At 44.1% G+C, this 19,744-nt stretch overlaps 1 pseudogene; it reads left to right on the forward strand.

Annotated features, from left to right (window-relative positions):
• The window catches only part of LOC132207581 (utrophin-like), a 45,063-nt pseudogene that overhangs the window by 13,822 nt on the left and 11,497 nt on the right, over positions 1-19,744 (forward strand).

Genomic DNA, 19,744 nt, shown 5'->3' on the forward strand with positions numbered 1-19,744 from the left:
AATTCAGATTATTTTCTGTGAAGCAGAGAAGTTTTCGGGGTTGAGTGGAGGTCCTGATAGAGGCATATAAGATTATGAGAGGTAAAGATAGGTTGAGTAGAAAGCATTGTTCCCCTTAGTTAAATCATCAATAACGGTAGGGCATAATGTTAAAGAGAAACACGGGAAATTTAGCGGAGGTTTGAGGAAAATCGTTTTCATCCAGAGTGTGGTAAAGGTCTGGAATGCATTGCCTGGGAGGGAAGTTGAAACAGGAAACCTCACACCCTTTGAAAAGTACTTGGATGAGCACTTGTAATGGCATAATATTTTTGAGAATGGTCTAGTGTGTAAAAATGGGACTAGTATATGCCGCAGTGTGTTTTTAGAGGCACAGCCTTAGTGGGCCGTAGGACCTCTTCTGTACTCTATGATTCCATGAGAACCCCCAGCCCAGGCAGCATCTTGGTTTTTTCAGTAATGTCCAGGATCACACCCTTCATAGTGTGATCCCTTGCCTTGTTAGCCCTCCCGAGTTCGTCAGCTCACACTTTTCCTGGTTGAGTTCCAATTGCTGTGTCCAGCTGACCAGTGTGCTGATCTCCTCCTGAAGTTTATTCTTTCTGTCTGTCAACCAATTTTGGGTCCAGTGTACCACTTTGCCTTTGATCCCATGGCTGTTATTTACATGACCATTCCGTCGATATCCTCCTCACTAAATTAGTCATTCGCTAGCAACACGGTCATACACACTGTGTTTAAGCCAAAATGATGAATCTCGTTGACAAATTTCAAGGGCCCTTGTGGCAAGCCCTGCACAACCCCACTGAAAGCAAACATCCTGTCAAATAGATATCCCTCTACCATCAATCACCCTGTGCTCTCTGCCTCAGCCAGTTTTGGCTCCAGCGTGCCTCTTTGCCTTTGATCCCGTTGACTGTTGCTTTCTTGATCAGTCTGCCAAGGGGGGCTTTACTAAGTCCACATCGAATGCATAAGCTCATCAACACTCCAACATCTCCTCAAAAAAGGATCAAATTTCTGAAACGTGACCTCACCTTAACAAATCCATACTGACTATCCCTGATTAGTTCATGGAAGTACATTCTACCCCGAAGAATGCCTCTTTATAGCTTCTCCAGTGCTGAGATTATTCTGACTGGCCTTTAATTTCCTGGTCTGTTCCTCTCTCCATTTGTTCATCGTAGGACAATGTTCATCGTCCTTCATGACTTCACGTGTGATTGACAAGTGTTTGAAAATTGCTGACAGGGGCCCAAATATCTCCTCCCTCACTTCCCTTGCTCGCTGGTATACATTTCAGTTCGGCCTGTAGATGTATCCACTTTTAAATTTGCTAAACCAGCTGCATCTTCCGATGTCTAAACTTCTGATGTTCCTAGGTCCTCTGCCCTGATATCAATACTTGCAGTGTCCTTTTCCATTGTAAAGATTGACACAAAATATTCATTGAGGACAGTGCCCATGTTTTCCAGGTCCACACAAAGATTATCTCTGTGAAAAGAACGAGGAGATATTAGAGAGGTTTGAGATTTACAATCAAGAAAGAAATGACTTCCTTGGAGAATCATACAACATACATTGTCCATTGGTGCCAAGAAACAGAAGTTTTTGTTTCCACAGTTGTTTGCAAATAGCCAATCAAGATCATAAAATAATGTTTTAAGATAATTTACAAAGCAAGGCAATTGAGGAAGATATATTGGATGTATTGAACTCTTAACTACCTCCCTTAAGTTTAGGAATATCAAGTTTTTTCTTATGGATAACTTTTGCAGACCTCTTCAAACAAGGAGCTGAACCCACAGAATTATGTGACCAACAAAGCCTGAGCCTTTTGCTTCACAATGCAGTCCAGATCCCTCGGCAGCTGGGTGAGGTACCTTCATTTGGAGGCAGCAACATTGAACCAAGTGTCCGCAGTTGCTTCCAACATGTAAGTGTGCTCTGCGCCACTTCAGAAGGTCAAGCGGGTCTACTTGCCAGTATGAATTTTGTGCTCATTTTCGATTTGAATTAGTTCCAGAGGCCAACATGTACCACCACTAATCCAAGGCTATCATGTTTATAAATAGTCAATGTTTTTAATCATTAATTTAATAAAAACAATGTCAGAAACCCCAATGATAGTGTATTAGATATGTCTGAGGATAGCGGATGTAAACTTGACATAATTAATCATGCAGCTGATCTTTTATTTTCTTCTAGGGCCAGAACAAACCAGAGATTGCTGTTAAACACTTTGTAGAGTGGATGAGACTGGAGCCTCAGTCCATGGTGTGGCTGCCTGTTCGACACCGTGTGGCAGCTGCTGAAACTGCAAAACATCAGGCTAAGTGTAACATCTGCAAAGAGTACCCACTCGTAGGTTTCAGGTGAGATGTGCAAACCAGCAGAAAGTTAGAGGGAGTTAGTTTTTAAAGAAAGCTTTTACTTTAGATGTTCTATTAGAAACTCCATCAGTCAACAACACAACTGAGATCATCACAAAACCCGAACAAATTCATGGACCAGAGAAGTAATTCGGACAAATTAAGTATCAACTTCTTTACCTTAATTTTTTGTGAGAGGTGAGTGCTGCATGCTTTTGGTATTTTGTTCGCAGTTGCATTGATCACAGACACTGTGGCTCAGAACGGATTGTGACTCGACTTCCGGTTGGTTCTGTAATTTGCAATTATTGGGAATTTACAGAAAGGCCTTTTTATTAGTCCTGTAATCAGTGTGTGTGCATCCTATGAAAGTGATTGCTGTGTTGTTGCTAAATGATCGATAAAACTTCTTGTCCACAACTAGTAAATTAAATTGCAGATTTGGACAGGATTTCTAAGGGGTAAATTGAACCTTTTTGGTTAACTATTCTCCTCCATTTCTAAGATTGGCCATCTTGGAGAAGGTACATGTTACTGCCATTGATCTGATCAAACAACTCTCTGTCTAAGAAGAACTGGAGTGAGAGCCCAACTGTGGATGAAACTATGACTGCCGTAACTAAATCAAGAGCAACAGCGACCCGGAGTCAATTGAATTCCATCTGAAGCTTGAGGAATGGTGGCCTAACTCTGAAGGCCAAGATCTGTTAGCTTTTCATGGACTGTGAGGAACAGGGCAGGATTTCACAGAATCTTTAAGATGCCATATCTTGTACAAAACTGAAGGAGAAATGTCAGATTGCTCAAAGAACCATGAGATCACCAGCCTTTGCATTGCTGGGAAGATTCTGGCAAGGTTACTTCTGAATAGGTTTATACCACCATGGCAAATGAAAACCTTCCGTGCGAAGGGAACTTTGTGAAAATGTTGGAGAGAGACAGAGCAGGACCAATTTACAATAACGATTCCAGGGTTGAGATATCTCATTATGAAAATTGATTAGAGGAATTGGGACAGCTTTCCTCGAAGATGCTGAGACTTAGAAGAGATTATTTTGAATCTTGCAAAATCATTTGAGGTCTGGTCAGAGTAGACGAGGGGAAGACTTTGCTACTTGTGACAGAATTGAGAATAAGATGCAGAGGTTTGAAGTGATTGACTAAAGAAGTAACTGCAGTGTAAGAAATAGCTTTATCACAGTCTATAGAATGCATTTCCTAGAGGAGGCAGTTTCAGTAAAAGATGCAAGAAAGCACTAGTTGATTAATTAAAGAGAAATAATGTGCAGGTTAAGGAAAAGGCGCTAATTTGTGATATGTATTTGGAGATCTAGTTCAAACATGATGGACCAAATGGCTTCCTTTTACTGTGATTTGGACTTAAAATTACTTTAAAGTAAAGTGTAATTGGCTCTGGGACACGGCGGAAAAGGGTGAGGTAAACAGGACGTGAGTGATCGCAGACTTGACAGTTCGAGGGACAGATAGGAGATTTTGTAGCCGCAATCAGGAATCCAAACACAGAACTTGCATGAAAGAACAAAGAAGAGGAATAGATTCAGTTGCCCCGAGCGAAGACTGTGACCACACCTTCACCCGCTGTTGGAGAATCTGCCTGATATGAATGAACCAACCACCAATAGGTCCGCAACCAATCAGCACAACTTTCCTCGCGTGTTCATCCAGTGAGAAGCACCAAGAGGAAGGCAGCCTTTTTCCTACATTTTGTAAGCTTGACCATTTGGGAAGAGAGCCCCCCTTCTCTGACATTCTGTTCTCTAAAGATCAAATGTATTGGTTCCTGATGTTGCGTGAGGCCAGTGAACTTCCATAATTCTACCACACTGTTGCTTCCAAATCTATTTCTTTCCTTACCATCTTCTCATGTTTCATCTTCTCAATCAACCGTCTGTCTGTGTTTCTTCCGAATGTTGTTCAGAAAAGTAATTCCTTTCATCCCTTTAACTTCCAAATTATGTTTGTTCCTCACGGAAACTGGTATTCTGCTTCACTTTATCTATTGCCTTGAAAATTCTGGACTAATCTGTAATTGACAGTGAGTTTCCTGTTAGCAGTGCTATTTACAAGAGGATTAACTGAACTTAACCACTTCAGTGCATAATTTAATATTGCCTTGCATATCTCCAAAAATTTTAAGAGCCTGCTGTTTGTACTTTTATGTTGGTTTTCATGGCTATTTAGTTTCTGCTCACACATTTGAGTGCTTGCTGAGTCTCAGAGTTTGGCTTCATGACAGGAATCCTGAAGGCAATATCCTCTGTTTTGCACCATCTCATCGTATTGATGACCTACATTCTGTATGCAGTTCTATCCATTCATCTGTTGATAATTTCACACTACATTGATCAAGTCCTTCCATTTCAAGAGAACATTTTCCATTCTTGCAAGGGATTTGGCTATCACTGGTGAAGTTATCATTTGTTGTCCTTCACTAATTGCCGTTGAACTGAGTGGATGGCTGGGAGGGTGGTTCAGAGCTACCTACATTGCTGTGGCTCTGCAGCCACATGAAGTGGTGTAAGGATAATCGAATACTCCCCGAAAGGACATGAGTGAATCGGATGGGTTTTTACCAACATTTGTTGATAGTTTCATGATAGTGTTGCTGGAAATAACTTTTAGTTCTGGGTATTTTTTAATGAAATGTAAATTTGACCAGCTACAGTGTTGGAACATGAACCTACATTCTCCAGAGCATTTAGCTCAATGATATTGCCACTATACCACTGTGACTCAGCCATTATTGCAGTTTATTTCTTCGCTATTTCTTCTCTTTCCCTGGAGTACTTCCCTTCTGCTGTCTGAGCTGAAAATGTGTGTCCTCCTCCTTCAGTGTTGCCTTCACAGCTTCACATGTTACAATCGCTGCTCGTCAGATTTACCTTTTCCAGGAAGATTCTGGCAAGGTTACTTCTAAATAGGTTTATGCCACCATGGCAGATGAAAACCTTCCATACTATGGGAACATTGCAGAGCAGAAGCAATTTAAATAATTCCAGGGATGGGATATCCCATTATGAAAATTGACTGGGGGAGTTGGGACAGTTTTCCTCGACTGACCTAGCATTTGCTTCTCCCCACACAATTTTGCCGTTTCTTCAAAATAAAAAAAAATACATAATTTAACTACTTAACTTGCATTCCTTGGATGGTTAAAAATATCCAAACAAAAATGAACATTTCTCTTACTTCTTGTTCTTCCTTAATAGGTGCCGCAGCCTCAAACACTTAAATTATGACATCTGCCGAAGCTGTTTCTTTTCGGGACGCACATCCAAGGGGCACAAGCTACATTACCCAATGGTGGAGTACTGCACTTCAGTGAGTAATACATTGTTCCACTTGATAGAATTGTTCCGATCTGTGGAAACTTAGGGATTTAACCATTTAAATACAATCTGCCCTCAAAGTTGAAGTAGTTTGCTAAAATGATAAAAGGCCAACAGCTTAAATCAGGCTTCAATACCAGAAATACAATGTTGTGCAGAAGCTCTTTGAGGTCAAGTTGAGGCTCACGCCCACTCTTTTCTCCAGCTTTGTCACCACCATTCTTAATCTCATCAAGAACAAGCTTCCCAGTGGCCTGAACAGGATGGATGGAAAACCTTTTCACCTCAACCAGTTAAAATCACAGAAGAAAATGACACTGACCTCGCTTCTGGAACTTCAGTATGTGGTTCACAACGTCATTTCCGCTCGCAGAAGTCTTCAAATCTCCCTTAAGGCCTTTGCAGAAGTATACTGAAGAATTAGCCTCAACCTTAAATTTGCCACCCAGGTTGATGGGGTTGTTAGGAAGGCATACCGTGTGTTAGGCTTCATTGGTAGAGGGATTGAGTTTCGGAGCCATGAGGGCATGTTGCAGCTGTACAAAACTCTGGTGCAGCCGCACTCGGAGTATTACGTACAGTTCTGGTCGCCGCATCATAGGAAGGATGTGGAAGCGTTGGAAAGGGTGCAGAGGAGATTTACCAGGATGTTGCCTGGTATGGAGGGAAGGCGTTATGAGGAAAGGCTGAGGGACTTGAGGCTGTTTTCGTTCGAGAGAAGAAGATTAAGAGGCGACTTAATAGAACCATACAAGATGATCAGAGCATGAGATAGGGTGGACGGTGAGAGTCGTTTGGCTCGGATGGCCATGTTTGACACGGTGGGGCATAGCTTTAAATTGAGGGGTGATAGATATAGGACAGAAGCCAGAGGTAGGTTCTTTACTCAGAGAGTAGTAACGGCATGGAATGCCCTGCCTGCAACAGTAGTAGACTTGCCAACTTGAAGGGCATTTAAATGGTCGTTGGATAAACATATGGATGATAATGGAATAGTGTAGGTTTGATGGGCTTCAGGTTGGTTTCACAACATCAAGGCCGAAAGGGCCTGTACTGCGCTGTTATGTTCTGTGTTCGAACCTCAAGATGACTCAAATCCTTTACCAATCTGTCAAGTTGTGGCCCATCTTTTCATCAAAATTAATAGAGAAATCCTCCCAAATGTAGAACATTTCCCTTAGATGGGACGCTCTCTCTCTTTTAAGGCTGACATCGATACAGAGATTCTAACATTACGTCCAATCTGCGAGTGGCACCTTTGGACTCCAGAGGATGAGAATGCACAATTGTGACATCTGTGCTGATCGCAAGATCCTTGAGTTCAAGGCATGCATCGTTCAGCCTCTTCTATATGACTGTGAAACCTGGATAACATAGAGCTGCCACTTCAAGACCCTTTCAGCACAGTTTTGTCATGGATTCTCCACATCAGCTAGGAGGAAAAACCTCCTAGCATCAGCATTGATGCCATGATGATTTGAAACAAACCCCATTGGGCTGGCCATGTACTTTGGATGCCTAAGTTATGACTACCAAAGTAAATTTTTGCCAACTCAAGGAAGGCATCTGATCAAGAAGTAAAAGGAAGCATTTCAAAGACCTTGAAATGTTCCTTCAAGAAATACTACATCGAGGTCAAAGTATGGGATATCCCCATTCAGAAGAAACCAACTTGGTGAATCTCCTGTATGAAGGCACATAATTCTTCAACAGCACCAGACAAGAAGTTGAAGTGTGGGAAAGGAACTGGAGAAAGGAATGCTGGTGTTCTCAAGGCCAAGACCACTTCCATCACACTGAAAGACCTCCTAAACATGTGGTCAGATATGTGGCTCTAGTTGAGGCGAATCAACCCGCACAGAGCTCATGACCTGTGATATGGAATTTCCAAGCTGGGCAATCATACTCATCAGCCAGTGATGGCTCTTAATATTGTGCAGAATGTGATTTGATCACAAATGAGTACTGTGAGTCGCTTTGAGCATTGCCACAGAAAGACCAGGTTTTATAGAATAATCAGAATGGTGCTGCATGAGAAACTGGAATTAGGAGGAGATAGGTGATACTTAATTGTTATTTGTTTCTGGGCCATTGGCATCGCTAACTGGGCCAGCATTTACTTCCCATCCTTAGTTACCCTTGTAATTGGTGAATCAATGTAGCCCATGTGCTGTAGGTAGACTCAGTCAGTCAGGGGAGAATTTCCAGGACTTTGACCCAGTGGTAGTGAAAGAACAGCAATATATTTCCAAGTTGAGATGGTGAGTGGCTTAGACAGGGTGTTGTAGGTGGTGCTGTTCCCATATATCTGTTACGCTTGCCCTTGTAGATGAAATTTGTCATAGGTTTGGAAAGTCCTGTCTCAGGATCTTTTGCAGATTTCTCAGTGCATCTCATAGATGGTGCACGCTGCTGCTATTGAGCACTGCAGGGAGGAGGCTGCTTTTTCCTGGATGGTGTCGAACTTCTTGAGTGCTTTCGCAGCTGCACCCATCTAGGCAAGTGGGGATTATTCCACCATTCTTCTGACTTGTTCCATGTAGCTGGTGGACAGGCTTGGGGAATCAGGAGGTGAGTCACTTGATGCAGTAATCGGAGCTTTGGGCCTGCTCTAGTAGCCACTGCATTTAAATAGGAAGCCCAGTTGAATTTCTGTTCAGTGGTAAAACCCGGGATTTTGATAGCGGACAATTCAGTGATGGTGACACCTTTGAATGTCAAGGGACAATTTATGGATTTTCTCTTCCTGGAGATGGTCATTACCTGGTATTTGTGCAGTATAAATGCGACTTGCCAATTACCAGCCCAAGCCGAGACATCGTTCTGGCCTTGTTGCATTTGGACATGGACAGATTCAGTATCTGAGGAGTGGTGAATGATGCTGAATATTCTGCTATCCCTGGTGAACATCCCCACTTCTGAGCTTATGATGGAGAGATGATGGGATAAATCAGCTGAAGATGGTTAGGCTTCGGACTGTACCCTCAGGACCTCCTGCAGGTGACCTCTAACAACCAAAATGCCAATCATGAGAGGCGATGACCTAATGGTATTATGACTAGACTATTAATCCAAACACTCAGGTAATGTTCTGAGGACCTGGTTCAAATTCCACCATGGCACATAATGGAATTTAAATTCAATGAAAATCTGGAATTAAGCGTCTAATGATGATCGTAAATCCATTGCCAATTGTCGGAAAACCCCATCTGATTCACTTATGTTCTTTAGGGAAGGAAACTGCGTGGCCTGCTGTGGCCTACATGGAACTCCAGATATCAGTTGGGCAATTTGGGATGGGCAATAAAAGCTGGTCTAACCAGCAATTACCTCTTTCCGATTCAAGAATGAAAAAATATCGTCCTCTGTACAGATATTATTCCAACCAGTGGTGAGTTTCTGCTGGATTCCCACCAGCTCCAGTTATGCGAGCGCTCTTTGATGCCACACTCGGTCAAATGTAGCCATCCTTAGCTCACCTCGGGAATTCAACTCTTTTGACCATGTTTGAACAAAAGCTGTAATGAAGTCAGGAGCTGATGAGGTGGCAGAATTGAGGATCTTGTGCAGGGATCCGAGGGATGTGGCATATCGAGATTTCCAGAAAGAATTTGACCAGTTGCTGCATAAAAAAGTGAACCAGAAGGTTAGATCCAAGGGGATTAAGGGTAGAATATTGGTTTGAATAAAGGGCTGGCTAACTGACAGAAAGCTGAGTGTCAGGATAAATGAGTCTTTGCCTGGATGGTGAATTGTTACTGGTGGGTTGCTGCGGGGTTCAGGTCTCTGACCTGAACTATTTGTAACGTATACAAATGATATGTAAGCAGAGACAAAATGTAACATAACAGAATGCGTGGATGATTCTGAAAGAGATGGGAAAACAGCCTGTGATGTGAAATAAAACAGAGACAGCTGAATATTGACAGGCGAGGAGAATGGACCAGAATCTGGCAGGTGGTTAATGTGCATAAGCACAAGGCTTGCCTATTTTGTCCATGAAAAAAAGGGCGAATTTTTATTTAAATGGAGGGAAGGTTCAAAGTGTGTCAGTGCAGAGTTGTCTGGCTGTCTTTGTAGCTGAAAGTGGGTATGCAGGAAGAGCATAGCATAAGAAAGGCAGATGGAACTCTGGCATTTATCACCAAAGGACTGGATCATTAAAGTAACACAGTGTTTTTCCGAACACATTGGGTGTTGGTGAGACCAAAGTATTGTGTCCAGTTTTGATCCCCTTACTGAGGATGGATACATCTGCACTGGAGGCAGTTCAGAGGAGGTTGGACTGATTGAATCCCGGGATGAAAGGGCTGTCATATGAGAAGTTGCTGAGTAGCTTGTGCCTGTACTTGCTGGTGTTCGAGAGAGTGAGGGGGTGGTTCTGATTGAGGTATATAAAATAGTAAAGGGGATTGAAAAGATGGGCATTGAGCACATGTTCGCCATTGTGGGACAGTCTCAAACAAGAAGCTGTAGCTATCGAGTGAGAGATGGAATGTTCAAAATGGAGATGAGGAGAGAGTTGTGAATCTGTGGAATTCATTGCCCCTAAATGCAATGGAGGCAGCACCAATCGACCGATTCAAGAAAGAAATAGATATGTTTCTGATGAAAAACAGGGAGAAAGGGCCATGGGGAGCAGGCAAGAGAGTGGAGTTGAGATCAGGAAAGGATCAGCAACCACGGCTAACAAGATAAGTCAGGGACAGGATGAAAGCAAAAGAAAAAGCATAAAATGTGTTGTGGTTAGTGGGAAGCCAGTGGATTGGGAAGCCTTTCGAAAACTAGCGGCGGACATGTAAAAAGGCAATAAGGGGGAAGATGATGAAATTTGAGGGCAATATTAACGAGGGTAACATGGAAAAAAATTGCATGAGTTTTTTTCAACTAGAAAAGGTATGAGAAAGGCAAGAGTACAAATAAAGAGAACAAAGAAAATTACAGCACCGGAACAGGCCCTTCGGCCCTCCGAGCCTGCTCCGATCGAGATGCTCTGTCTAACCTGTCACCTATTTTCTAAGGGTCTGTGTCCATTTGCTCCCTGCCTATCCATGTACCTGTCCATAAGACCATAAGACATAGGAGTGGAAGTAAGGCCATTCGGCCCATCAAGTCCACTCCGCCATTTCAGTCATGGCTGATGGGCATTTCAACACCACTTGCCTGCACTCTCCCCATAGCCCTTGATTCCTTTTGAGATCAAGAATTTGTCGATGTCTGCCTTGAAGGCATCCAACGTCCCGGCCTCCAAGCACTCTGCGGCAATGAATTCCACAAGACCACCACTCTCTGGCTGAAGAAATGTCGTCTCATTTCAGTTTTAAATTTACCCCCTCTAATTTTAAGGCTGTGCCCACGTGTCCAAGTCTCCCCGCCTAGCGGAAACAACTTCCTAGCGTCCACTCCTTCTAAACCATACATTATAGAACATAGAACATAGAACAGTACAGCACAGAACAGGCCCTTCAGCCCACAATGTTGTGCCGACCATTGATCCTCATGTACGCACCCTCAAATTTCTGTGACCATATACATGTCCAGCAGTCTCTTAAATGACCCCAATGACCTTGCTTCCACAACTGCTGCCGGCAACGCATTCCATGCTCTCACAACTCTCTGCGTAAAGAACCTGCCTCTGACATCCCCTCTATACTTTCCACCGACCAGCTTAAAACTATGACCCCTCGTGCTAGCCATTTCTGCCCTGGGAAATAGTCTCTGGCTATCAACTCTATCTATGCCTCTCATTATATTGTATACCTCAATTAGGTCCCCTCTCCTCCTCCTTTTCTCCAATGAAAAGAGACCGAGCTCAGTCAACCTCTCTTCATAAGATAAGCCCTCCAGTCCAGGCAGCATCCTGGTAAACCTCCTCTGAACCCTCTCCAAAGCATCCACATCTTTCCTATAATAGGGCGCCCAGAACTGGACGCAGTATTCCAAGTGCGGTCTAACCAAAGTTTTATAGAGCTGCAACAAGATCTCACGACTCTTAAACTCAATCCCCCTGTTAATGAAAGCCAAAACACCATATGCTTTCTTAACAACCCTGTCCACTTGGGTGGCCATTTTAAGGGATCTATGTATCTGCACACCAAGATCCCTCTGTTCCTCCACGCTGCCAAGAATCCTATCCTTAATCCTGTACTCAGCTTTCAAATTCGACCTTCCAAAATGCATCACCTCGCATTTATCCAGGTTGAACTCCATCTGCCACCTCTCAGCCCATCTCTGCATCCTGTCAATGTCCCGCTGCAGCCTACAACAGCCCTCCACACTGTCAACGACACCTCCGACCTTTGTGTCGTCTGCAAACTTGCTGACCCATCCTTCAATTCCCTCGTCCAAGTCATTAATAAAAATTACAAACAGTAGAGGCCCAAGGACAGAGCCATGTGGAACTCCACTCACCACTGACTTCCAGGCAGAATATTTTCCTTCTACTACCACTCGCTGTCTTCTGTTGGCCAGCCAATTCTGTATCCAAGCAGCTAAGTTCCCCTGTATCCCATTCCTCCTGACCTTCTGAATGAGCCTACCATGGGGAACCTTATCATCTTGCAAGTTTCTATTAGATCTCCCCTCAACCTTCCAAACTCTAACGAGGACTATCCCAGGATCCTTAGCCGTTCATCATACGTTAAACCTACCATTCCAGGGATCATCCGTGTGAATCTCCGCCGGACATGCTCCAGGGCTAGTATGTCCTTCCTGAGGTTCAAAATTGGACACAGTATTCTCAATGGGGCCTAACTAGAGCCTTCAAAAGCCTCAGAAGCACATCGCTGCTTTTATATTCCAACTCTCTTGAGATAAACAACAACATTACGTTCGCTTTCTTAATTACGGACTCGACCTTCAAGTTAACTTGCAGACAATCCTGGACCAACACTTCCAGATCCCTTGGCACTTCTGACTTGCGAATTTTCTCACCATTTAGAAAATAGTCCATGCCTGTATTCTTTTTTCCAAAGTGCAAAACCTCACATTTACTCACATTGAATTTCATCAGCCATTTCCCTGGTCACTCTCCAAAACTGTCTACATCTTTCTGCAGCTTCCCCACCTCCTCAGTACGACCTGACTGTCCACCTATCTTCGTATCATCGGCAAACTTCGCCAGAATGCCCCCAGTTCCTTCATCCAGATCATTAATATATAAGGTGAACAGATGTCGCCCCAACACTGAACCCTGCGGGACACCGCTCGTCACCGGTTGCCATTCTGAAAAAGAGCCTTTTATCCCAACTCTCTGCCTTCTGTCAGACAGCCAGTCCTCAATCCAAGCCAGTAGCTCACCTTGAACACCATGGGCCCTCACCTTGCTCAGCAGCGTCCTGTGAGGCACTGTATCAAAGGCCTTTTGGAAGTCTAGATAGATAACATCTACTGGGATTCCCTGGTTTAACATACTTGTTACCTCTTCAAAGAATTCTAATAGGCACGACGTCCCCTGACTAAATCCATGCTGACTTGTTTTAATCTGACCCTGCACTTCCAGGAATTTAGAAATCTCATCCTTGACAATGGATTCTAGAATTTTACCAACTACTGAGGTTAGGCTAATTGGCCTGTAATTTTCCATCTTTTGCCTTGATCCTTTCTTAAACAAGTGAGTTACAACAGCAATTTTCCAATCATCTGGGACTTTCCCTGACTCCAGTGACTTTTGAAAGATCACCACCAATGCCTCCGCGATTTCCTCAGCCACCTCCCACAGAACTCTAGGATGTAGCCCATCGGGGCCAGGAGATTTATCAATTTTTAGACCCTTTAGGTTTTCTAGCACTTTCTCTTTTGAAATGCCTACCGTACTCAACTCTGCCCCCTGACTCTCCCTAATTGTTGGCATACTACTCATGTCTTCCACTGTGAAGACTGACGCAAAGTACTTATTGAGTTCTTCAGCTATTCCCTGATCTCCCATTACTAGCCTTCCAGCATCAATTTGGAGCGGCCCAATATCTACTTTGGCCTCTCATTTGTTTCTTGTGTATTGAATGAAGCTTTGACTATCATTTCTAATATTACTAGCTAGCCTACCTTCAAAATGATCTTCTCCTTCCTTGTTGCTCTCTTTGTTATCCTCTGTCTGTTTTAGTAGCCTTCCCAATCTTCTGATTTCCCAGTGCTCTTGGCCACTTTATAGGCTGTCTCTTTTACTTTGATATATTTCCTGACTTCCTTTGTCAGCCATGGCTGTCTAATCCCACCCCAGATAATCTTTGTTTTCTTTGGCATGAACCTCTGTACTCTGTCCTCAGTAACACGTATAAACTCCTGCCATTGTTGGTCTACTGTCTTCCCCGCTAGGCTCTGCTTCCAGTCGATCTTCGTCAATTCCCCTCTCATGCCCCTGTAATTACCTTTATTTAACTGGAATACCATTCCATCCGATTTTGCCTTCTCTCTTTCAAACTGCAGACCGAACTCTCCCATAGTATGATCACTGCCTCCTAAGTGTTCCCTTACTTTAAGATCTTTTATAAAGTCTGGCTCAGTGCATAGCACCAAGTCCAGAATAGCCTGTTCCCTTCTGGGCTCCATCACAAGCTGTTCCAAAAAGCCATCCTGCAAACATTCCATGAACTCTTTTTCTTTGGATCCACCAGCAACATTATTCACCCAATCCACCTGCATGTTGAAGTCCCCCATGATCACCGTGACCTTGCCTTTCTGACGTGCCCTATTTATTTCTTGGTGCATCTTGCGCCCCTCATCCTGATCACTGTTAGGAGGTGTGTACATAACTCCCATTATAGTTTTTTTTGCCTTTGTGGTTCCTCAATTCCACCCACATAGACTCCACATCTTCTGACCCTATGTCATTTAGTGCCGTAGATCTCATTCCATTCTTAACGAACAAGGGAACCCCACCCGCTCTGCCCACCTCCCTCTCTTTTCGATATGTTGTGAATCCTTGGATGTTTAACTGCCAGTCCTGAGCTCCCTGCAACCATGTCTCTGTGCTGCCTACCACATCATAATCATTCAAGAGGATTTGTGCTGTTAATTCATCTACTTTGTTGCGAATGCGAAGAGCATTTAGATGAAGTGTCTTAATGCGAGCTTTCTTATCAATATGAGAGAGGTTGGACATGCCAAGATGCCTTAAGTTATCCTTCCTTTTTGCTGTATTCCTAGTCTGCCTCGAGCTTAAATCCACCTGTACACATGCTATCCTGTTGCTTATCTTTCCATTTAACTCCATACTCCCTGTCTCTTTCACTTTCCCTTCCCCCCGACTCACGAGTTTAAAGTCTTACTGACCACCCTATTCATCTTTTTTGCTGGAACACTGGTTCCAGATCGGTTCAGGTGGAGACTGTCCCGATGGTACAGATCCCCCCCGGTTCCAAAACTGATGCCAATGCCCCATGAAATGGAATCCCTCTTTCCCACACCAATTCCTTCGCCACATGTTTACTTCCCTAACTTTCTTTTCCCGATGCCAATTGGCACGTGGCTCGGGCAGTAATCCAGAGATTATGACCCTTGAGGACCTGTACTTCAATTTCTTTCCTCGTGTTTCATAATCCCTGAGCAGGACCTCTACCCGAGCTTTGCCTATGATGTTAGTCCCAACGTGGACCACAACAACCGGATCTTCCCCCTCCTGCTCCAATATCCTTTCAACCCGGTCGGAGATGTCTCGCACCCTGGCACCGGGCAGGCAACACACCGTGAGGGACGCCCGATGCAGTTTGCACAGGATACTATCTGTCCCTCTAATTATAGAATCCCTGATAACAACTACCTGTCTTTTTGCTCCCCCCCTCTTGAATGACCTTGTGCGCCACGGTGCCATGGTCAGCTGGCTCATCCTGTCCACAGTCCTTTTCCTCAACCGTACAGGGAGCAAGAATCTCATACCTGTTGCAGGTATCTGTCCAGATATATCTGAAAAGACGCTAATGTGTCTGCGTCTACCAGCTCCGCTGGCACCGCGTTCCAGGCACCCACCACCCTCTGTGTATAGAACTTTCCACGCCTATCTCCCTTAAACTTTCCTCCTCTCACTCTGAACTCATGACCCCTAGTAATTGAGTCCCCCACTCTGGGGAATAAGCTTCTTGCTATCCACCCTGTCTCTCCCCTCATGATTTTGTAGACCTCAATCAGGTATCCCCAATCTCCATCTTTCTCATGAAAATAATCTTAATCTACTCAACCTCTCTTCATAGCTAGCACCCTCCATACCATGCAACATCCTGGTGAACCTCCGCTGCACCCTGCCCAAAGCGTCCACGTCCTTTTGGTAACGTACACAGTACTCTAAATGTGACTGAACCAAAGTCTTATACAACAGTACATGACCTGCCAACTCTTGTACTCAATACCCCGTCCGATGAAGGAAAGCATGCCGTATGCCTTCTTGACCACCCTCTTCACCTGGCTTGCCACCTCCAGGGAATAATGGACCTGAACACCCAGGTCTCTCTGTTCATCAATTTTCCCTAGGACTTTACCATTTACTGTATAGTTCGCCCTTGAATTAGATCTTCCAAAATGCATCACCTCACATTTGCCCGGATCGAACTCCATCTGCCATTTATCTGCCACACTCTGCAGTCTATCTATATTCTGCTGTAATCTCTGACAGTCCCCCTCACTATCTGCTGCTCCACCAATCTTAGTGTCATCTGCAAACTTGCTGATCAGACCACCTACACCTTCCTCCAAATCATTTACGTATATCACAAACAACAGTGGTCCCAGCACAGAACCTTGTGGAACACCACTGGTCACAGGTCTCCAATTTGAGAAACTCCTTACTACCACTACTCTCTGTCTCCTGTTGCCGAGCCCATTTTTTTTTTTATCCATCGAGCGAGCACACCCTGGACCCCATGCGACTTCACTTTCTCCATCAGCCTGCCATGGGGAACGTTATCAAACACCTTACTGAAGTCCATGTAAATGACATCTACAGCCTTTCCCTTTCAATCAACTTTGTCACGTCGTCAAAGAATTCTATTAAGTTGGTTAGACATGACCTTCCCTGCACAAAACCATGTTGCCTATCACTGATAAGCTGATTTGCTTCCAAATGGGAACAGATCCTATCCCTCAGTATCTTCTCCAGTAGCTTCCCGACCACTGACGTCAGGCTCGCTGGTCAATAATTACCTGGGTTATCCTTGCTAACCTTCTTAAACAAGGCGACAACATGAGCAAGTCTCCAGTCCTCCGGGACCTCACCCGTGTCTAAGGATGCTGCAAAGATATCTGTTAAGGCCCCGGCTATTTCCTGTCTCGCTTCCCTCAATAACCTGGTATAGATCCCCACCTTAATGCCTTTTTGGAGACCCAACACTTCATCCTTCCTTGTGTCAACTTGACCTGGAGTAAGCAAACATCTATCCCTCACATCACCATCTGTCATGTCCCTCCCCTTGATGAATACCGATGCAAAGTATTTGTTAAGAATGTCAAGATAATACAATGTGAGGCTGGATGAACACAGCAGGCCAAGCAGCATCTCAGGAGCTTTTGTGCTCCTGAGATGCTGCTTGGCCTGCTGTGTTCATCCAGCCTCACATTGTATTATCTTGGAATTCTCCAGCATCTGCAGTTCCCATTATCTCTGTTAAGAATGTCACCCATTTTCTCTGACTCAGTGCATAACGTTGCTTCTTTGTCCTTAAGTGGGCCAATCCTCCCTCTAGTTACCCTCTTGCTCTTTATATATGAATAAAAGGCTTTGGGATTTTCCTTAACCATGTTTGCCAGCAATATCTCATGTCTTCTCTTAGCCTTCTTCATCCCTCGTTTCAGATGCGCTCGAAATTCCCCGTGTTCTTCCAAAGATTCATCTCTCTTCAGTCGCCTGGACCTAATCTATGCTTCCTTTTTCCTCTTGGCTAGTCTCACAATTTCATCTGTCACCCATGGTTCCCTCATCTTGCCTTTTCTGTTCCTCATTTTCACAGGAACATGTCCTGCACGCTAATCAAACTCTCTTTAAAAGCCTCCCACATATCAAATGTGGATTTACCTTCAAACAGTTTCTCCCAATCTAAATTCCCCAGATGCTGCCAAATCTTGGTATAGTTGGCCTTCCCCCAGTTTAGAACTCTTCCTTTAGGACCACTGCCATCCTTGTCGATGAGTATTGTAAAACTTAGGGAATTGTGGTCGCTATTTCCAAAGTCACTCCCTGCTGTAATTTCAACCATCTGGCTGGGTTCATTCCCCAGCACCAGGTCCAGTATGGCCCCTTCCCGAGTTGGACTACATACACACTGCTCTTGAAAACCCTCCTGGACACACCTTACAAATCCTGCTCCATCTTGACCCCTAACACTAAGTGAATCCCAGTCAATGTTGGGAAAATTAAAATCTCCCATCACCACCACCCTGTTTCTCCTACACCTTTCCATTATCTGTTTACATATTTGTACCTCTATCTCACGCTCGCTGTTGGGAGGCCTGTAGTACAGCCCCAGCATTGTTACTGCATCCTTCCTATTTCTGAGTTCTACCCATATTGCCTCAATGCTTGAGCCCTCCATGGGTCCCTCCTTCAGTACAGCTGTGATATCGTCTTCGACCAGTATTGCAACTGACATTAAAAAGTAGCAGTAGATCACTGGAAAAGGAGGCTGAAGAATCAGTATGAGGAACGAAGAAATGGAAGAGGAACTGAACAGGTACTTTGTATCAGTCTTCATGGTGGAAAACACCAATCGCATACTAGAACTTTGAGAGTTAGGGGCAGTGGTGAATTTCATAGCCATAACTAAGGAAAAGGTGCTCGGGAAGCAGAAAAGTCTGAAGGTGGACCAATCACCCCTGGACCAGATGGACTGTACTGCAGAGTTCTGAAGGAGATAGCTGAGGAAATTGTTGAGGCATTAGTGCTGATCTTTCAGGAATCACTGGAGATAGGGAGGATCTCAGGGATTTGGAAAATGGCTAAAGCAACACCCCTGTTTATGAAAAGAGAGAGGCAGAAGAAGGGAAATTATAGGCCAGTTATCCTGACCTCAATCATTGGTAAGATTTTAGAGTCCATTATTAAGGATGAGATTGCAGAGACCTTGGAAGTACATGACAAAATCGGGCTGAATCAGCACAGCTTCATCAAGGGGAAGTTATACTTGACAAATCTGTTAGAATTCTTTGAGTAGAAAGTGAGCAAGTTAGACAAAAGGAAGCCAGTGAATGTGATTTGTTTGGATTTCCAGAACGCTGTTGAGAAGGTACCAAATAAGATGAGAGCCCATAGTGTTTTAGCAAGGTACTGCCATAGATAGAGCATTGGCTGACTGTCAGAAGGCAGAGAGTGTAGATAAAGGGGTCTTTTACAGGATGGCAGCTGGTGACTAGTGGAGTCCTGCAGGGATCAGTGTTGGGACCACAACAGTTCACGTAATACCTTAATGATATGTACGAAGCAACTGAGACATTGTTGCTGAGTTTACAGTCGACACAGTGACAGATGGAGGGACAGATAGCAGTGAGGAAGTTGAAGAAGGACTTGCATAGGCTCGGAGACTGGGCAAAGAAGTGGCAGACAGAGACTGTGTGGGACACTGTGAGGTTATGTGCTTTGGTAGGAAAAATGGAGGCGTAGATTATTTTCTAAATGAGAACGGGCATTTGAGGTCTGAAGCACAACTGTCCCTCGTTGCCCTTGAGAAGGTAGCAGTTAGTTTCCTTCTTGAACTGCTGAAAGTACATTTGCTGTTGGTAGATACAATGTCATTAGGGAGGGAATTTTGGATTTTGACCCAGCATGTTATCAGCTGAGCCTGAACATGGTCCAGTTCACTCTGCACAAAATAACCCTTTTTACCCCTGGAATTAACATCATGAACGTTCTGAGAACTGCTGTTGTAAGCATATCCTCGCTTAATAGACCAAAACTGTACACTGTGCTCCTTGCGTGGCGTCACCAATGTCTTGTGTGGAAAGATTTCCACTCCTTCCCTCCTTGAAATAAAGATTTGCACCTCACGTGCCTTCTAAAATACATGCTGTGCATAGAAGCTAAATTTTTGTGCTTCATGTACGCCT

Source organism: Stegostoma tigrinum, unplaced genomic scaffold (genome assembly GCF_030684315.1).
Source record: "Stegostoma tigrinum isolate sSteTig4 unplaced genomic scaffold, sSteTig4.hap1 scaffold_104, whole genome shotgun sequence".
Lineage (NCBI taxonomy): Eukaryota > Metazoa > Chordata > Chondrichthyes > Orectolobiformes > Stegostomatidae > Stegostoma > Stegostoma tigrinum.